The sequence below is a fragment of the Sebastes umbrosus genome, chromosome 2, assembly GCF_015220745.1.
Source record: "Sebastes umbrosus isolate fSebUmb1 chromosome 2, fSebUmb1.pri, whole genome shotgun sequence".
Classification (NCBI taxonomy): Eukaryota; Metazoa; Chordata; class Actinopteri; order Perciformes; family Sebastidae; genus Sebastes; species Sebastes umbrosus.
The window spans coordinates 31,837,541-31,855,876 of record NC_051270.1 but is presented as its reverse complement, the minus strand read 5'-3'; the positions used below and the strand labels follow the sequence as shown (position 1 = coordinate 31,855,876).

At 39.1% G+C, this 18,336-nt stretch overlaps 1 long non-coding RNA gene across 1 annotated transcript; it reads right to left on the bottom strand.

Moving 5' to 3' along the window:
• Positions 1–2,536: 2,536 nt before the first annotated feature.
• Positions 2,537–6,731, bottom strand: LOC119503620. The gene is made up of 3 exons (XR_005210358.1): positions 6,625–6,731; positions 2,945–2,948; positions 2,537–2,564 (listed from the first exon to the last, which is right to left on the bottom strand). It is a non-coding gene; the product is annotated as an uncharacterized LOC119503620 (long non-coding RNA).
• Positions 6,732–18,336: the final 11,605 nt, after the last annotated feature.

Below are 18,336 nucleotides of genomic sequence, written 5' to 3'. Positions count from 1 at the left end.
AAAAAACATGATATGACTTGTTCCACTTGTGCCAAAAGATGGCAGCAAAAACCCACTGAAACCCCACTGAACAAAGTCCATTCATAAATATAACCAGCACACAAAACACTCAGGAGATGAAGACAATTATTTACTCCACAGCACTCTCAGCAGAGGATTGTGTTTCTGAAGAGAAAGTAAAGACGTGGTACAAAGTCTGACTCTGTGTGTGTGTGTGTGTGTGTGTGTGTGTGTGTGTGTGTGTGTGTGTCCAGTCGTCCTTTGGAGCCAGACAGTCTAACTGTAACTGTCTGTGTGTGTGTGTGTGTGTGTGTGTGGTCAACAATGCCTTACAACTTCATAACAACAGGAAGAATATGATGCTTTATTTCTGCCACAATGTCGTTCCTCATGTCAGCTGTGTTGTTGTTTTGTTTAACAGCTTTATAGTTCTGTTTACATGACGTTAAAAAATCATAATAAAATCCATTTTAAGGTTATGCAAGAGGATGGAAACCAGAAGAGAAGAGAGCAATGGTAATTTATTAGATTGGTCATGTAGGCATCCATTGCTGTTGAATGTTTAGCTTATTTCTATGAAAATATAACTCTCTTTGGTATACAGTACAGGGTTTATATACAAAATGGGATATTCTCAGGGCCGGCTCTAGCCCTTTTGGTGCCGTAGGCGTAATTTGGATTTGGAGCCACCTCCATCTACTACTCTACAACCTGTGTGGTTGAAAGTAACTAAGTAGGCTACATTTACTCCATTTACTAGTACAAGGGCTAGGGTTCAACCCCCAGAACCCTAACCCTAGCCCCAGTACTAGTACCTAGTACCTAGTACTGTACTTGAGTAAATATTTAATTACTTTCCACCACACAGGTTATAGAGCAGTAGATAGTAGCCAATTACAAGCTAAATAAAACACGTAGAACTACCAGCAGCAGAGTAGGTCGGACAAACAACTGAAATCCATGTTTTTATAGATAAAGTTAGACATTATCACAATGTTGGTCAGTCAAATTTACAGTACAATGCCCTATATGTTCTAGGAAGAGCAGTAACAGCTATCCAGTTAGCTACTGGCCTGCCATTCAGATTCAGATTCATTGTATCTGAGTTTAACAGCTATCGTGGCATCATTAAACCTGCAGTAGACAGAATATTTTTGGCATCATTGTGCAAAAATTCCATAATAACCTTTCAGCATATTGTAATTCAAGTGTTCTGAGAGATAACTAGACTTCTGCACCTCCTCATGTTTTCAGGCTTTTAAAAATCTCTCATGTGACGGGCTTCAGGAGAAACAATAACATCAGAAACTTTGATAGTTGTTTTTCTGCTGCTGAATTACAAATCTATTCTCGGATCATGTATTTAAGAGTCATATAATTAGGCTATTATCTTTACATAGCACCGCAGGGCGTAAAGTGTACCTGTCATTTCCATGAATTAAATGATATCTGTCTATCTGTGAACGCTCACACCTTTGTTTTATCAAACGATTGTTTGTATCTGGCAGACACACTGTGGCAGCTGCCAATTCTCTGGTGCTTGCTGTTGTTTCCCCTTTCCCTGGTGTTTTTTTGGTTGAGTTGCTGAGTGATTAGAGGGTTATTCAGTTCACCTGTTGCGCAGGGTGTGGGGACTGGCTCTTAAATGATAGTTGAGAGCAGCTTGGTGCATTCCCCTCTTGGCCAATCAGGGTGTAACGGCGCCCTTTCTGTAGGGCTTAAAAGAGGAGGGAAACTAAAAACTTTTGTTTGTTTGTCAAAAGTATATTTTTCTATGTAATGTTCAACCTTCATTTTATGAATATATCATATTATGTTTTTGATCATGTTAAGATGAATTCTGTAAAAAAAATCCTACTGTTAGGTGAGGGAAAAGTCATGGTCATGGGCTGTCTATTGTGTCATTTAAACCACTGCCTAATGGTTTCAGTATATAACTGAACCTTATGATCATACACATTTCTACCAGTCTGAAATGGTGAGTAAAGCTGGTGAGTCATTTTTTGGCTCTGGCTCAGACATGAGTAGGTGTGGTGGTGACTGGACTGGTTGATTTGCATATACGCTGCAGTTCAAAACCGTTTTAGTCAATGTAACAATCGTTTGATAAAAGAAAGGTGTGAACGTTCACATAAAAATAGATGATGTGATATGATTTGAGGAAATGCCAGATACATTTGACGCCCTGCAGTGCAATGTAAAGAGCCTAATTATATCAGAGAATAGGTTTGTAATTTAGCAGCGGAAAAACAACCAGCAGAGTTTCTGATGTTATTCTCTCCCATGATTCATCTCTCCTGAAAGTCAAAGCTGTGAATTTATTCAGAATATCCCATTTTGTATTGTTATATAGTTATATTTTCATGGAATTAAAGGAACAGTGTGTAACATTTCAGGGGCTCTATTGGCAGAAATGGAATATAATATTCATAACTATGTTTTCATTAGTGTATAATCACCTGAAACTAAGAATCATTGTGTTATCGTTAGCTTAATGAGCCCTTCATATCTTCGTAGGGAGCGGGTCCTCTTCATGGATTCCACCATGTTGCTCCACCATGTTTCTACAGTTTGGCAGAACGGACAAACCAAACACTGGCTCTAGAGAGAGACTTTCATATTTTTACGTTACCTGAAGGCCACCGTAGTTCTCTGACACGCTTGTGAAACTGCGATACTGTGAGCCGCAGAGTGCAAAACCGTGGTACCGCCAGCCGCCGTCTGACTTCCGTTGCTCCTAAAGTAGTTTTATTATGGTAAGGATGACCTCTGAGCGAGAAGAACGGCGTTACCACAGTTTTGCACTTACCACAGTCTTGTAAAGGGAGGAGTGTGGAGGGGTACTCAGTTGGTTACAATCTGCAACCACACCACTAGATACCGCCAAATCCTACACACTGTACCTTTAAGCTAAACATTCAACAGCAATGTCTGCCTACCTGACCAACCTAATAAATTTACATAAATTACAAACTGAGAAATTGACAACTTATATTGAGGAATCAATCAATATTCTTGAAACACCTGAATCACACTGTAAATCGGGTTGTCATGTCTCAATTAACCTAAAAGATTCTACTTCAAAAGTCAGATGTTTGATAAAAAAAAAAGCATTTCCACTGTATCTACTGTATACAAAAGACTACTTTATTTTGATATTATTATTTATCCATCTTCAGTAAATACCAGGGGCGGAGCCAGATGCTGTAAACATTAGGGACTCAGCCCAAACCTAGGGGGGTCTAGGGGTATTTTATTCCCATTTACAAAAAGTCATTTGACATAATTGAATGCCTAAAAATGCCTACAAATTTGTCATCATTTGGGAAAAACCAGCTCGTTCTCATTCCCAGGGCGTCAAATACCGAACCTTTGTCACGGCCATCAGCGTGTGATACCACCGCACAAGGCACCCTTTAGCACCTGTATGAGACGCACCGGGCTTTTCATGAACTACAATGTAAACCCATCTGTGACAACAGTAAACGCTCAGGGAAAGTGTGCCGGGAGTGACTGGTGACGCAGTTTAAAGAGAGAAAAGACACACAGGGTGGACGGGTCCAACAAACACAAGGCTTTCACCCAGGAGACCGCTACTCGTGTCCCGTGCGTTACGTTTCACTTTCCCATGTTCACAACGTTCAGTGTCATTTTCTCTTTACAAACGAAGTAGTTTTAAGCCAATCCATTTATTTCTTACATATACAGTACTGTCTATGGCCTTGTCTTTTCTGAGTGAATATTTTCACTTTTATGGACATTTTTATTTGCTAAAGCATGATGTTTGCATAGTTCAAACATTCTTTTTTTGAGGTAAGGTTTTATTACTTTTACTGCAGATGATGTCTACTTTAAACTAGGGACATCCGTTCTCCAGTGCATACTGCAGTGTTTTAGATTTCTGCAGATTCACATCTCCACAAATGGATTTCCTTACTGTAATGAAACAAATGGAACCCAATGTCTGCCCGAAGGATAGGAAAAAGACAACACATTCAAGCTCAAACACTAAATTGACCAAAGCACGCAAAGACTCTGGTTTGATCTCTCAAGTAACAGAAAAAATGAGAAAGTTATTCTTCTTTGAATGCATGAGTCTGGATGTGGTGTAAGAGACATGTCTTTGTGTGAAATTACACCACAATCCTTCAGATTCTTTTAGTAGAGTGTGAATGTCAATGTTCATGTATGTCTTTCCAAATAATGTCCTTGAATTTTAAATATAAACATTTTGTTTAAGATAAAATGTGCACAAAACATTAACCCTATTAGACATATATTTAATGTGCATTCAATGTAACATTGCATTGTGGGATATGAGTAAACTGAATCTGTGTATATGACAAAAAATAAACAGTTATACTTTAAACGTGGGGGTTTGCTTATGTTAAATATTTACAGGTTTTTACTCGGGCTGTCAAAGTTAACGTGATAATAGCGCGATAACGCAAATTCGTTTTAATGCCACAAATGTCTTTAATGCATTAACAAAATCAATCTTTCGGAAATTGGAGCGGGCTCAGTTTTAAAGCTAGAGTGATGATACTGGTATCATATGAAACTAGAAAACTTAAGGAATCCATTAGTATGTCATATTAGCCATGCCATACCATGTCATACAAGCATGTCGCGAAGGAGGTTAAATAACGCTCAAATTTTGGCGAGGTAAAACTGGTATGGCCATTTCCAAAGGGGTCCCTTGACCTCTGACCTCAAGATATGTGAATGAAAATGGGTTCTGTGGGTACCCACGAGTCTCCCCTTTACAGACATGCTCACTTTATGATAATCACATGCAGTTTGGGGCAAGTCATAGTCAAGTCAGCACACTGACACACTGACAGCTGTTGTTGTCTGTTGGGCTGCAGCTTGTCATGTTATGATTTGAGCTATTTTTTAATCTTTTGAACAAATTAAATATGTGTGATTAATTTGCGATTAATTGCAATAAATTATGGACAATCATGTGATTAAATATTTTAATTGATTGACAGCCTTAGTTTTTATGCATTTTTAAAACATGTAATGATGTTTTTAATATATGATCTAAAACGAGGCTATATGTAATCCTGGTCTATATCAGAGCTAATGCACAGAGGCTATGTTGAAATGACATCTGTTGCTCAGTGGGAAGGATAACTGGCATGTAGAGTATAAACTGTCATTTGTACAGTATTTCATTTGAAGATTTGATTTGAAGGTGCGGACAAACCCTAGTGCAACATTTCTGTGGTTATTTCTGCGGGAACGTTGGTACTTTTTAGGTTTTGAGGAAGTCTTCATGTTCAGGACTTTCCAGCATACCAAAAATAACATTGAACAGAACGAAACATTGTTCAAAGAGAACAAAAAAACAAACAGGATTTTAATGCAGCAGCGAAGGCCGACTGTAGCACTGCGAGGCACGATGTCGACAACTCCTCCCGACAATCTTAAGAACATCAGTAGATGTGGTAATGTTGCCTTCAGGGCTCAGGCTAGTACCTGCAACACCAGCACACTGACAGCTCGACAGATAGCTTTCTCACCTCCGTCTCACTTTGATTGGCAGCTTCATACAAAAAACCGAGAGAATCCCCATTAATACTCTTCAACGGCGCAGACATGAACACAAGCGCACAGACTTGATGCCTCGCTCTCGTTCGACGCCCAAACGCTCCTTTTGAAAGACTATCTGGTTACTGCTGCAGGAAAACAAGGCAGTTTTATCTCCTCTTGTCAATATGATGAGCTGAAAGTGAGAACCTCTCAGTTCCACCCTTTTATTTCTGTTTTTAACACCTTGCTTGAGACAAAGGGTGAGAGATGAAACATGGCTGTATACATCTGACCGGTTCAAGAGGAGGTCAGACAATAAGGCTTTGTGGCTTCGGCGAGCCGCCACGGTTCAATAAAACGCTTTGATATGAGGAATAATGTCTGTGTGTGTCAAAGAGCAAGAGAAAAGAAGAAAGGAGAAGAGATGAAAGAGTCACGTTTAATGTCTCCAACAGTTTAGGGGTTGTCTGATGTAGACCTGCACGGGTTTTTTTTAAGGTTGAAGTACAGTTTAGTCTTGGTCACAAATAACGCTGATGCCACTGATGACATGCTGGTTAGAGCAGTAGTAATTATACCTACAAAGATGAAAGGCTTCAGAGCAGCTCCATTACTTTTCCAATGTATAATTAATGTTTTTTAATGATTTTATGAAAAGGTAGACCGATTACAGTGAGGACAGTTTAAAGGAACAGTTCAAAAATGTTATTATTTAGAATTTACTCCTCAGGACGGCTGTATAATGCAGAAAAGTATAGAACTTGGCTTGTCGAACAAAAGCTCTGGAACAACTTAAAACTAATTGATGTTTAGTTTGGTGTTTTCTGCAGGTACATGGAAAACAACAGGTTTTATAGCGTTTTAACACTTTTTTCATTTCTAGCCACACTCAGTGTTGTGGCTCTGGGGATGGCGATGATGGTCTGTCAGTTGGTCTGCCACTTCAGTCCAGACAGATATATTTAAACACACATTGAATGGGTTGCTATACACGTACTGTATTTTTGCTTTAGTGTATAATCATTGTGTTTTCGTTACTTTAGAATGAGCCGTTATATCTCCATACAGAGGGAATCATGTTGCTACAGTAGCCCAGAACGGACAAAACAAACACTGGCTGTAGATAGGGACATTCATGTTTTCGCGTTTTTGGGTCAGCCACCGTCGTAGTTCTCCCATACACGCTTGGCACACGGGAGAAGTTTTTGACGGTTGCATTCTGCAACCTCACCGCCAGATGCTGCCAAATCCTACAAATCATAATCCAAAACCAACACTGCACCTTTAAATTTGGTCCAAACATCCATGTTCCCCTCTGGATGAGTTGTTATAACTTTGATGACCCACTGACCTTTCATCTAACGCCATCATCAGGTCCAAATTCTAATAAGTCCAATATTTGGTTTATGACAAAATACCTGCAGAACTAATGACATTCCCATCAGCCTCAGCTGTACCTATTGTGTTTAGTGATACTTAGCAAATGTTAGCATAACAACACACAAAACTAGATGGTTTGCATTATAACATATCTATGAAACGTCAGCATGTTAGCATTGTCAGTGTGAGCATGTTAGCATGCTGACGTTAGCATTTAGCTCAAACTAAGCGCCACTGTACAGCCTCACAGAGCCGCTGGCATGGGTGTAGACGCTTGTTGAAAAGTATATTCTCCTGTTGTCAGGGTTTACAAAAAGTAGCTTTCTAAAATACATTCACATCTGCCTGGGAATATATTTAATAAAGGGGACATATCATCTTTTTTAGTGCTTGTGTACATACATTTGGGTTTCTGGAGCGCCTAGTTTCAAGTTTCAAGTTTATTTGTCATATGCGTTTAAAAGTACAGTGTACAGTGAAATGCAATGAAATGCATTTTACCCTGGCTCTCTCTCAGCCCTTAAAATCTACCAACCCACAAACTGTGATATAAGACAACCCAGTCAGTTTTTTTTGGGCTGCCTAAATCAGAAAATATGTGATTCAACAATCCTTTCAGATTTGGCTCCCCTTCCTATGTCACATGCAGGCTCATTAGGATATATTCTATATTTTGGGCTTTTTCAGGAGGGGGGGCTTGAAGAGACATTAAAGCATGTAAACATGTTCTAGTAGAAACCCAAAATACAAGTATGAACTTGAAAATTAACATGATATGTCCCCTTTAAAATCATGTTTCTGTGTTTTATATTTAAATACTATTATTGCTTCTTTTACTAGTTCCCTCTTGTGCAATGTTCCCATTTTTTTTCCCTCACTGTGTTTAATAGGGAGACCAGCAGCCTCTAGATGAACAGACAAGTTTATCAACTTATAATGTTGCCAGGTTCATTAGGGTGTAGCCATAGGCTCATTCCTTACACTGATTCCTGTCAGTTTTAAACGCTGTTTATGTGATTTCCAACACCTCTGACAGGCCCAACCCAGTTCTGTACATGCTGCCAGAATGCAGAATAATGTCACCAGGCAGTCTGGCTCAAACATGCTCGATCTGCACGGTTTCTTTTTATTCTTCATCTTGTTATGTTCACATCTCTTTGCTGGTTTCTGTTTCTCAAGACAGTGCTTTTATTTGTGCTTTCCTTGCAGCTCCACTTCAGTTTATTTACTTCCAGCTAAAACATTGTCAATAATATGCATGTTCATCTGGTTTGCAGCGGGGAAAACTGGGCTTGGGCAGTTAAAGGATGCCTTTGGGTCAGTTTAGTAGCATGCATTGCCCAGAAGGAAACATCAAGACTGTCCTCAAGTCAAGCAAACACATTTCCACGAGATCTGAAAAGAGCTGAATGGACAGCGAGGGGGAGAAATACTGTGTTCTTCTGAATCAAGCGAGGGTGGAGACTCTTGGAGTCTCTCTCCCAGCGAGAGGAAACCTGAGCAGGGTCGGTACCGCGCTGGAATCTACCGCACTGGCATCTGCCAGAGCCAAAACCTCATTCTGGAAGTTTGGAAAGCAGAGCGGAGTGACAGCATTTCCTGCATCCATTTAGAGACCCACAATATGGAAAACATTTAGACCTCTTAAAGAAGAAGAAAAGTCAAGTCATACGTTTGTTGCATTGTGATTTTATTCCTGGTGGTATTTTGGGTAAATGCTAAGTTTTGAAAAGGAAACCTTTTATCTGCGAACAATAACAAATTGGAAACAGAAGGGGAGTTGGTTTGATTGTGTGGTCTCGGGGCAGAATTGTTCTTTGTTTTGGATTTGTAAACTGAATGCTATCAGAATTTCTATGAAAATAGTCAAATATCATGTGTGTCCCTGGAAATGTGCTGCAGCTATTGTCTGGGTGGTGTGGCTGTGTGCCAGGATAACCAGGCATGATATTTACACTAACCACTGTTGGACCACTATTTAACCACCATATGTTGTATACATTTTCACTGTTGGGAACACAAACATGTCTTGTCGGTCTCGAACACAGAGAGAAAAGCTTTCTGTTGGTTACTTTTAGGGCTGTCAATCGATTAAATATTTAATCGCGGTTAATCCCAAATTAATCAAACATATTTTATCTGTTCAAAATGAACCTTAAAGGGAAATTTGTCAAGTATTTAATACGCTTATCAACATGGGAGTGGACAAACATGCTTGCTTTATACAAATGTATGTATATATGTGTTATTGGAAATCAATTAACAACACAAAACAATGACAAATATTGTCCAGAAACCCTCACAGGTACTGTATTTAGCATAAAACAATATGCTCAAATCATAACATGGTAAACTGCAACCCAACACGCAACAAAAGCTGTCAGTGAGTCAGTGTGCTGATTTGACTATGACTTGCCCCAAACTGCATGTGATTATCATAAAGTGTGCATGTCTGTAAAGGGGAGACTCGTGGGTACCCATAGAACCCATTTTCATCCTCATATCTTGAGGTCAGAGGTCAAGGGACCCCTTTGAAAATGGCCATGCCAGTTTTTCCTCGCCAACATTAAGCCTGAGTTTGAAGCATTATTTAGCCTGTAAGCTAGTATGATATGGTTGGTACCAATGGATTCCTTAGGTTTTATAGTTTCATCTTCACTCTCGTTTTAAAACTCCGCTACAACATAAAAAATCGCAAGTTGTGTTAAAGAAATAGTTTTTTTTTTTATTGAATGTGTTATTTTTATTTGCTGACTGTGTTCTTGTATCTGATTGCTCCTGCTTTCTTTTATTTGTCCTTGTTTGTAAAGGACTTTGTACTGGTTGTTTTTTGAAAGGTGCTGTATAAATAAAATTATTATTATTATTAAGTTGTATAAACCCCTAATGTATGGTACATTTTATTAAATTTATACTGTAATTATGTATTTGAGCATATAACCAACTTTTTTGTTTTCTTTGGTTTCGGCAACAATTTTCAGTTATATTATCTTTGTTTACATCCTCTCTTTGTGCTTAAATATTCACTCAAATGTCATGTCATTACGACTGTTGCAACAAGCTGTACCACTGTAATCAGTTCTCAGGATTATCTCAGGACTATCAAGAATCATAGTTTTAGTATTTGACAAAGCTAATTAGCAGCATATAATCATATTTTGTAGACAGAACATGCACCCATACTTTCTGTAAATGCCCGACTTCACGGCGCTGGTGTTACGTCAAGGTTTGGAAGACAGAATCTTCCCTCTTGTTTCACTAATGAAAGATCACCAGAACAGGCCATTATAGGGACTATGTTATGCAATAAATATGTTTCCAAAAAGTTATATTTGAACTTTAAAGTTGGGAGGAAATTTGTGGATTTGAGGGAGACACTGGGTTATCTTCAAGGCATAAGAAGATGACATGCTGTATATTTACAATATACAGAAAAAATTGTAATTATAAACAAAACAAAACAAAAAATAATAATAATAATAACTAATAAATACCACCATGAAACTTCCCCTGTTGGCAATTATTTTTTGTATTACAAGTTTTCTGAAATTTTATATTTAAATATGCAGATGATGCATTAGCTTATCAAATATGTGCTAATTTACATACATTTCCAGAACAGACATCTGAACACTAGATAAAGTCAGGTTCAAAATCCTTGTTTCATTTTGTTGACATATTAGAGTCAAAGGTTTTTACAGAGGAAATTTTAGATAACTTATTATCACTCCATAAATCAGACAATACTGACAACAGCCATAAAAAAAATCTATTTTCACCATGTTTTTAGAAATAAAATGTTCTATAAATCAGGTGATGAATGATATACAGTATGAACAAACCCCTCTATAGGAATGAAACTGCGAAGTTTAGTGTAAGTGCTGCTGAAGTGGAGATTTCTGGCTCAGAGTCTGAGAAAAAAAACTAATTTTGAGAAAACGGACTTTAGAGATATGGATTGTAAAATTCACTACATTTTAAAGACATTACAGGTGAATAAGGTAAAACATTTAAAGTAATATATATCATCATGAAACGTCCCTAGTTGATTACTTACATTCAGACAATTGTTTTTTGTTTTCTGAAATGTTATCTTTAAATATGCAAATGAGGCATTACGTAATGCTAACTTTTGATGAATTTAGGAGAAATCTACACACCCAAAGAGATAAAGTAGTAAAATAAACACCTAAATGTGTATTTTGGATGTTTTCTTTCTGATAGTCTGAAATAAGACATGTTATAGAAGCAAAATAGCTAAAAATCTCAACATTGACCAGTGCATGAAAAACAACGTTTTTGCCTGTGTAGTGTTTCAGCCTTAAAACAAAAAGACTCTAATTTCATTCAAAAAGCTCAGTAATATGCTTTGTTTATGCAATGTGGTTGTAATTGCTCCAATGACTGCAAAATATGAAATAAAATCTTGCGACTGAGGAACGAGTACATTTAACAGTCATCTTAGCTTCAAGCAGCAAACCGATTAAATAATAGTTTATTTGACATGTGTGTAAATGTGTCACGACTAATTAAAAAGTTCAGAGATGTTTGAGACATGACAGAAAATAATTATGACTGCTTAGTTCATAAAAACCATCCCATAAAGTGTCCGTCAGTCACTTTCCGTGACCTTTTCCTCTCAGATCAGAACTATTTAGACGAGAGCGTCAGGTGAAGTGGGAGAACGAGCTCTTTGGGTGATCTAAGGGGTTAAACGGGAGTCGAAGAGTCTCTTGGCTGCTATTCAAGAGGCGAGCAGCTTCAGGCGGTACTGGTCGCGGCTCACAGCAGCTGAAAGAGAAGGCTGTCTCCAACGCCTCCCCCCCTCCTGTGTCTCTGTCTCCATATAATTACACTATGGCTGACAGACATGGTGCTTAAAGTAACAAAACAAAGACGGACTGGAAAATAAACAGCACCTCAGTCATTCAATGGGAGGGCGAGCCTGAGATGTGTACACTGCTGAGTTTTATACTAATAGTTTAGCAGAGCAGGGAAATAGTTCACAGTGAAAGCAAAGAGGTGACAGTCAGTCATCCTATTACTCATTTCCATGTATTAATGAGGTAACAAGAAGCTCAACCACAACTCTTATTATTGTTTCATTTCCACAAGTGAGTCATGTCTTTTCAGCTTATAATTAGCTGACGGTGATTTCATGCTTTAAATTTCAGAAATAAAACTGACAAAACTCTTTGGGTGGATGTGTGTGTGTGTGTGAACAGATGAATAAAAAGTTGTTTGTGTGTGGATGGGGGTTAGAAAAAGACAATATAAACAGATAAAACAGTTGTAGAGATGAAGGAGTGCAACTTGACAATTTTTGCACAGAGATATCTTGAACATTGAAATTGAGGAATGACCAAAAAAAAACCCATCTCTGGCTCTAAAGAGAAACTCACTGTCATCTTATTATACTTGACAATTTAAATAGCGTAGATCCAATTAAAGTAAAACATCAGCCAAGATATTGAATATTTTCAAATTAAAGAAGTATGTTCATGACAAAATAATGGGACATGTTTGGTTAAAGGTGCTAAATGCAAGATTGGGAGTGTCAGTGCCCGATCCGTCCCAGCTGCTCGATCCGTTCTGCACATGTGCAGGCGCGCCCACTCAGTATATCTTGATGGAAGACCCGCCCCTACTCTGCCATTGGCAACAGGCTTCTAAACCTAAACACTAACGGTAGGTAACCATGATGCTAACCGGAGCTTCGGAGCTTCCGTGGCTGAGGAGAGCGACTCAACCACGGCAGCTACCTGGTCCGAACACCGAACCGTTTTTTTTCATTATTAAATTCACTTCTGAGAATTTTTGAGGCGAGAAATCAGCTGTGTAGATTTCAAATATTAGCAATTTTAAGAAAATTATAACGTTTTTGGAGTTGAGAAGCTCCATAAACTGGTCCGACAGTGAGCTCGTGCCTGTGGGGATTGTCAGCCAGAACCCGCTCACAGAACCCGCTATGAGCTGGCTGGATCTCTCTCTAGAGACCGGTCTCGTAGACGCGCCTGCAGGGATCGCTGGTTAGTGAGCCGACCAGTCATACTCACAGAACCCGCTGTCTTAAGAGACGTCTCGTAGACAAGTGGCCTTTATTTCCGTGTAGTCTTCCTGCAAGGCGTACTGGGTAGGCATCGGATCGAGCAAACAGGACGGATTGGTTCTCGGCACTGACAGGGCGCATTTCTGTTGCATCTGCATGGCTCTCAACATGGCGATGGCTGAGCCAGCAGCTAGTAGCTAACGGTGCTAATAGTGCCAACCAACAGTGTTTACCTGGGGGGGAACAAGAGGGTGGGTGCTACACTTCCGCAACGATGCCTTCGGTCTGGATGGCGTTATCAGCTGTAACATCCGTATAAGAGCAGTGCAGAGCAGCGCCTGTGAGGTAGCCAGTGGGCACGCTCACATGCACGAACAGGCACTAAAAGGCATGCGCGCCCGGTCCAGCAATGTCAACAAAGCACAAAGAAACTGGGATTACAACACACACAGAGGGAGAGAGACTTCATTCTCTGCTCAGGTAGACATTACTCCTCTATATCTTTACATAGTAAATAGTTGTTTGCTGCTATGTTGATGCTCTGAATATTGTACAGAGCCCCTTTAATAAATCAGTTAGTTGATCTACAGAAAATTTGCAGTATAGTTACTGTTAAAACAATTGAGCCATTTAACAAGTAAAATGACAATGTATTCCCTGGTTACAGCTCCAGGATTATTTTACCATTTACTCTCTCATATCAAAACAAAATAAACATTTTGGCTACTGATTAGAAAGATTAATGATCTTGCAAATTTTGGGGATTAATTTCTTTAGTGTAACGGCTCAGAATAAAGACAAGCTTGAACCCAAAAGCACACCTCACAGACAGGCAGGTAAGATGTAAATACAAATGTAAATGTAAATGTAGATATGTAAATGTACTGTAGATAAAGATAAACATCTACTTACTAAGTCAGGCAGAGTGTGGGTGCACGCTAGTAGACAATCTGTCACAGACAGAGTGGAGATGGGCCGGTCTATATGCTGCAAGACTAATCAGGGAAATGAGGGGCAGGTGAGGTGATGGGCGGAGGAGGTCAGGTGTTACTGCAGCCAGGAGGGCGTGGCTGGATCTGGTTGAAGTCCTGACATATAGAATGACTCATTTAGTTAATCAAACCAATAGAAAAATCTAAGTTAAACTAATTATTCGTGCTGTATGGAGATGTAGGTCCAGATATCTTTGTTCAAAAACTCTGGAAAAATGCATATCAGCCTTTTCCAAAAAGGACATTTTGACATGTCACAGTCAGAAATGCACAGGTGTAATTAATACAACTTAAAATGGCTGAATTCCATTTAGCTGCTTCAGTTGCAGGTTCCTGGTATTATGTATGCATCAGAGTCATTGTTAATGTTATTAGTAACACCTGCTTTTCCTACTATGACAAGTCAAAATGTCTGCTGTTAAAAAGGGGCATCTGTAGACCAAAGTTTTATTCCAAAATTGAATGCAGATTGACATTAAATTTACTGACCACAATCATCCAGAATATTAACCATTACCTCATGAAATATTTATAAATAAATAAGAAAAACTTGGCTGACAAACATCAGAAATATGTGTATATGCCTTTGTTTAATAAACACCTAATGGCTTTGTAGATTTTAACAGTTCATTTATATGTTTATTGACTACTTGGGAGCTTCATCAGTCATCATTGTTCTCTGGTTATGAGGACATTAATAAACACTGATGTGCAATCAGCAACAAGACGTCTGAGCTGTCTGTGGTTTCACACAAGAGGGCTCGCTAACAGCCGAGGTATCGATCCACGTGCACTCTGAGCAGCAAAGTGACAAAACACCCGTCAAGATGATGATGATGATGATGATGAGGGAAGAAGAGTGTGGATTTTGAGGTTGGAGTGTTTTTCCTCTGGTGATCACTTGTACTGCTTCAGATGTCTGCACTCATGGGATCATTCAGAGATGAATAATATTTCTTTATGGATGATTTAGTTGATGTCAAATTAGACTTAATGTTGAATAACTTAATCATACAATTGTCTCTAAGAACTCAAATACTATTGACCGATGTTATTTGTTGTGCTTACTTAAAGCTTACTCAGCTGTTGCAAAAAGCAGTGAGTAAGCTAATCGAAGATAATCAATAAGGTTATGAATAATGTGAACGCTAGCACTAGCTGAGTCAAAGATAGCTGTGCTAAGTTTGGAAATAACTGAAAGCGTTAGTTCAGATTTTTTGAAGTGAGGTAAAATTACTGCTTTTGTGAATTGAGTCTGGTGGCTTTGAAGAGAGCGATATAACAGCTTCAGTTCCCCGTCGGAAAGGGCTGTCTGACGGCGAGATAAAGCGGCTGTGGACGGGAGCAACAGAAAAACATATTTTAGCCACCTGAAAAAATCAATACAAGTTTAAGTGTACGCTATATTTAGAATATTTTCAACACTTTACCTCACCGTCAGACAGCCCTTTCCGACAGGGAACTGAAGGTGTTATATCGCTGTCTTCAAAGCCACCAGACTCCATTCACAAAAACAGTAAATTTACTTCACAGAACACGGAGGTTGTTGTTGTACCGCTGCATCGATCGGCTAGTTTGTTTGCGTTATTATGTGACTTTTGGATCCTAACTAACAAAGTGTCAACAAAGCAGTACATTGCTTAGCTTGCTTTAATCGGTTTCCTGTTCAAAGAAGAACTTAACACCCCCTTTGCTGACCTCAAGTACTGTAACTACAGTGATGTACAGGTGTACTCCATGACATCACTTGACATGTCATTTAACTTGCAGCCCTTTAACCCATAGTCTGGGAAACACTGCTCTATAGACCATGCATTTGAAAATGATCAATAAAAATATAAAGCACACATGATTTGCAGTCGAGGAGCTAAAACTTGTAAACTCTCCGGTATGTTCCTTTAAAGGATCACTCATCTTGTTTGTAGCAAAAACAGAAAAATGTCTTCCATTAATTACCCGTCCCTGATGTATTCATTAACATAATTATAACATCATAATCTGGACGGGGATAATTATACGGTGAAGGGGTGGAGCTGGAGAGCCAGCGGCAGAATTAGCCCATTTTGCTTCAGTTCACAGTGAGGTCAGCACACACCGCAGCCCTGAAGACGAGGGCCAGAAACCCTCCTCCGCCGCTCGCTGCCCGGGATCCGCTTCATCGTCTCCATGACTCTGAGTCCTGACAAAGGAAAACAATTAAGACAGGAGACGAGGCAGGGGTGTTTTCAGATGAGAAAACACAAAAAGAGAAACATGGTAAGTTTGTTGGACTGGTTCTGCTCTCCCACCCCGATCCCTCCTCTGAATCCTTCCATTGTATCCTGACCACAAATCCCACACTTTGCCTGGAAAAGCAGAGAGAGACTTGATTTAAATATACACTGGAATTTTTGGGGTGTGTGTGTGTGTATGAGAACGAGCTTTTATAAAAGGTTTTATCCAGTTCTGGTTGTTGTTACATACAAATAAAAGTTTAAAACAAAGATACTCTTCTTCTTCTTCTTCTTCTTCTTCTTCTTCATACTGCAACACTGGAGAGCTTTTTGAATGCTGCAGTGCTTCATTTTTCCTCCGGAGTGCTGCGACTTTGTAATCAACCCCTCTTTACTTTTACAGCTAAAGTTAATTACAGGTTTCATGGAGCAGCCTGCAGAGGTTCAGGGTCAAAACAAAAATGCCGGAGTGCCTGAGCTGAGCGAGCTGCTGCTTCTTAAACACACGTCTCCAGATAGAAAGGTTTTTAGCTTTTTAACTGCTCGCGTTGCTTTTCATTTCAATTTTCTTGCTCTTCAGCCCAAATATGAGTTTCCATAAATAATTGTGTTGTTGAAAGAGTCAAACAGGATGCCGTTACGCTATAAACACAGAACTTTCTCCTACCAGAGTCGGTTTGGGCCCGAGTGCCCTGCTGTGGTTTGTTGTGTAATCTCTCAGTTATGCACTTTATTCTCTTACCACTGGCACTGTGACGCCTTTCACTGCTTTCCACTGCCACTGCTCCCTTTTAATGCCAAGAAGATAGCTAAAACTTGATAGGATTTATGCAGTTTGAACACATTTTTAAAAAGTATATTCGTAATGAAACATTTTGCAGACATACAGACACAAACAACAAAACATTTGAGCGTAAAAGTTACTTCTTTACCTTTGGGTTAAGCATGATCAAAATGAAACAAAGCTCAAATGTCCACTTATGTGCTTTTCAGAGCTTTGCATCACATGGTCTTCCTCAGGAACAGCTGTCTCAGGTGTTATCACGTGACCTAGAGCTAGGTTTACACTGCTGCTCTGGTGTGAATTTGTCATTACTTGACAAAAGGGGGAGGTCGGATTTTACCATTTGATAGTACCACCGTCCACCACAGCAGCAGATGTACGAGGCTGTGTGGTGCTTTAATCTTATTCCACAAAGTGACTGTGTTTACATTCTTTCATTTACTTTGTGATAGGAGTAAGGGTGAGCATATTTTAAGAACTGGAGTTTCACCAGATAACTTCCATGTTGCCTGGTCTCATTACTGAAGAGAAGATTAATGTCAGGCAATCACCATGTTTATGTTTTCATTCACTATGATAGAGACTGATGATAGGAACGGAGATGGCTGATGGCTGGTTGAGAAGATACTCAACTCTTTTAATGTCTTCGCTTTTAACAATATCCACTGGAATTGGAAACTTGTGAGATGCAGCAGAAAGCTCCAAAAAGCTAGAAAATGGACCATTGACATTTAGATAAACCTCTCAGGTGTATAAAGGATGTTTGAATTGTGTCATTTAACAAGCAGTGGAGAGGAAATATGGAATACAAATTAGGGCTGTCAAAGTTAACACGATAATAAAGCCTTAACGCAAATTAACTTAACTTTTCAATTTAAATTTTCAATAATTTTCTATTCAACTTGCGATTTTTAGGTTGTAGCGCGCTCAGTTTTAAAGTTGGAGTGAAGATACTGGTATTGTATGAAACTAGAAAACGTAAGGAATCCATTGGTACCAACCATGTCATACTAGCTTGTCGCGAAAGAGGCTGAATAAACTTGCGGCAAATTTTGGCGATGAAGAGCTGTCAGGGTCATTTTCAAAGGGGTCTCTTGACCTCTGACCTCAAGATATGTGAATGAAAATGGGTTCTATGGGTACCCACGAGTCTCCCCTTTACAGACATGCCCACTATATGATAATCACATGCAGTTTAGGTCAAGTCATAGTCAAGTCAGCACACTGACACACTGACAGCTGTTGTTGCCTGCTGAGCTTGAGTTTGCCATGTTATGATTTGAGTATATTCTTATGCTAAATGTACCTGTGAGGGAGAGTATTAAATACTTTACCAATCTCTCTTTAAGGTACATTTTGAACATAAAAAATGTGCAATCA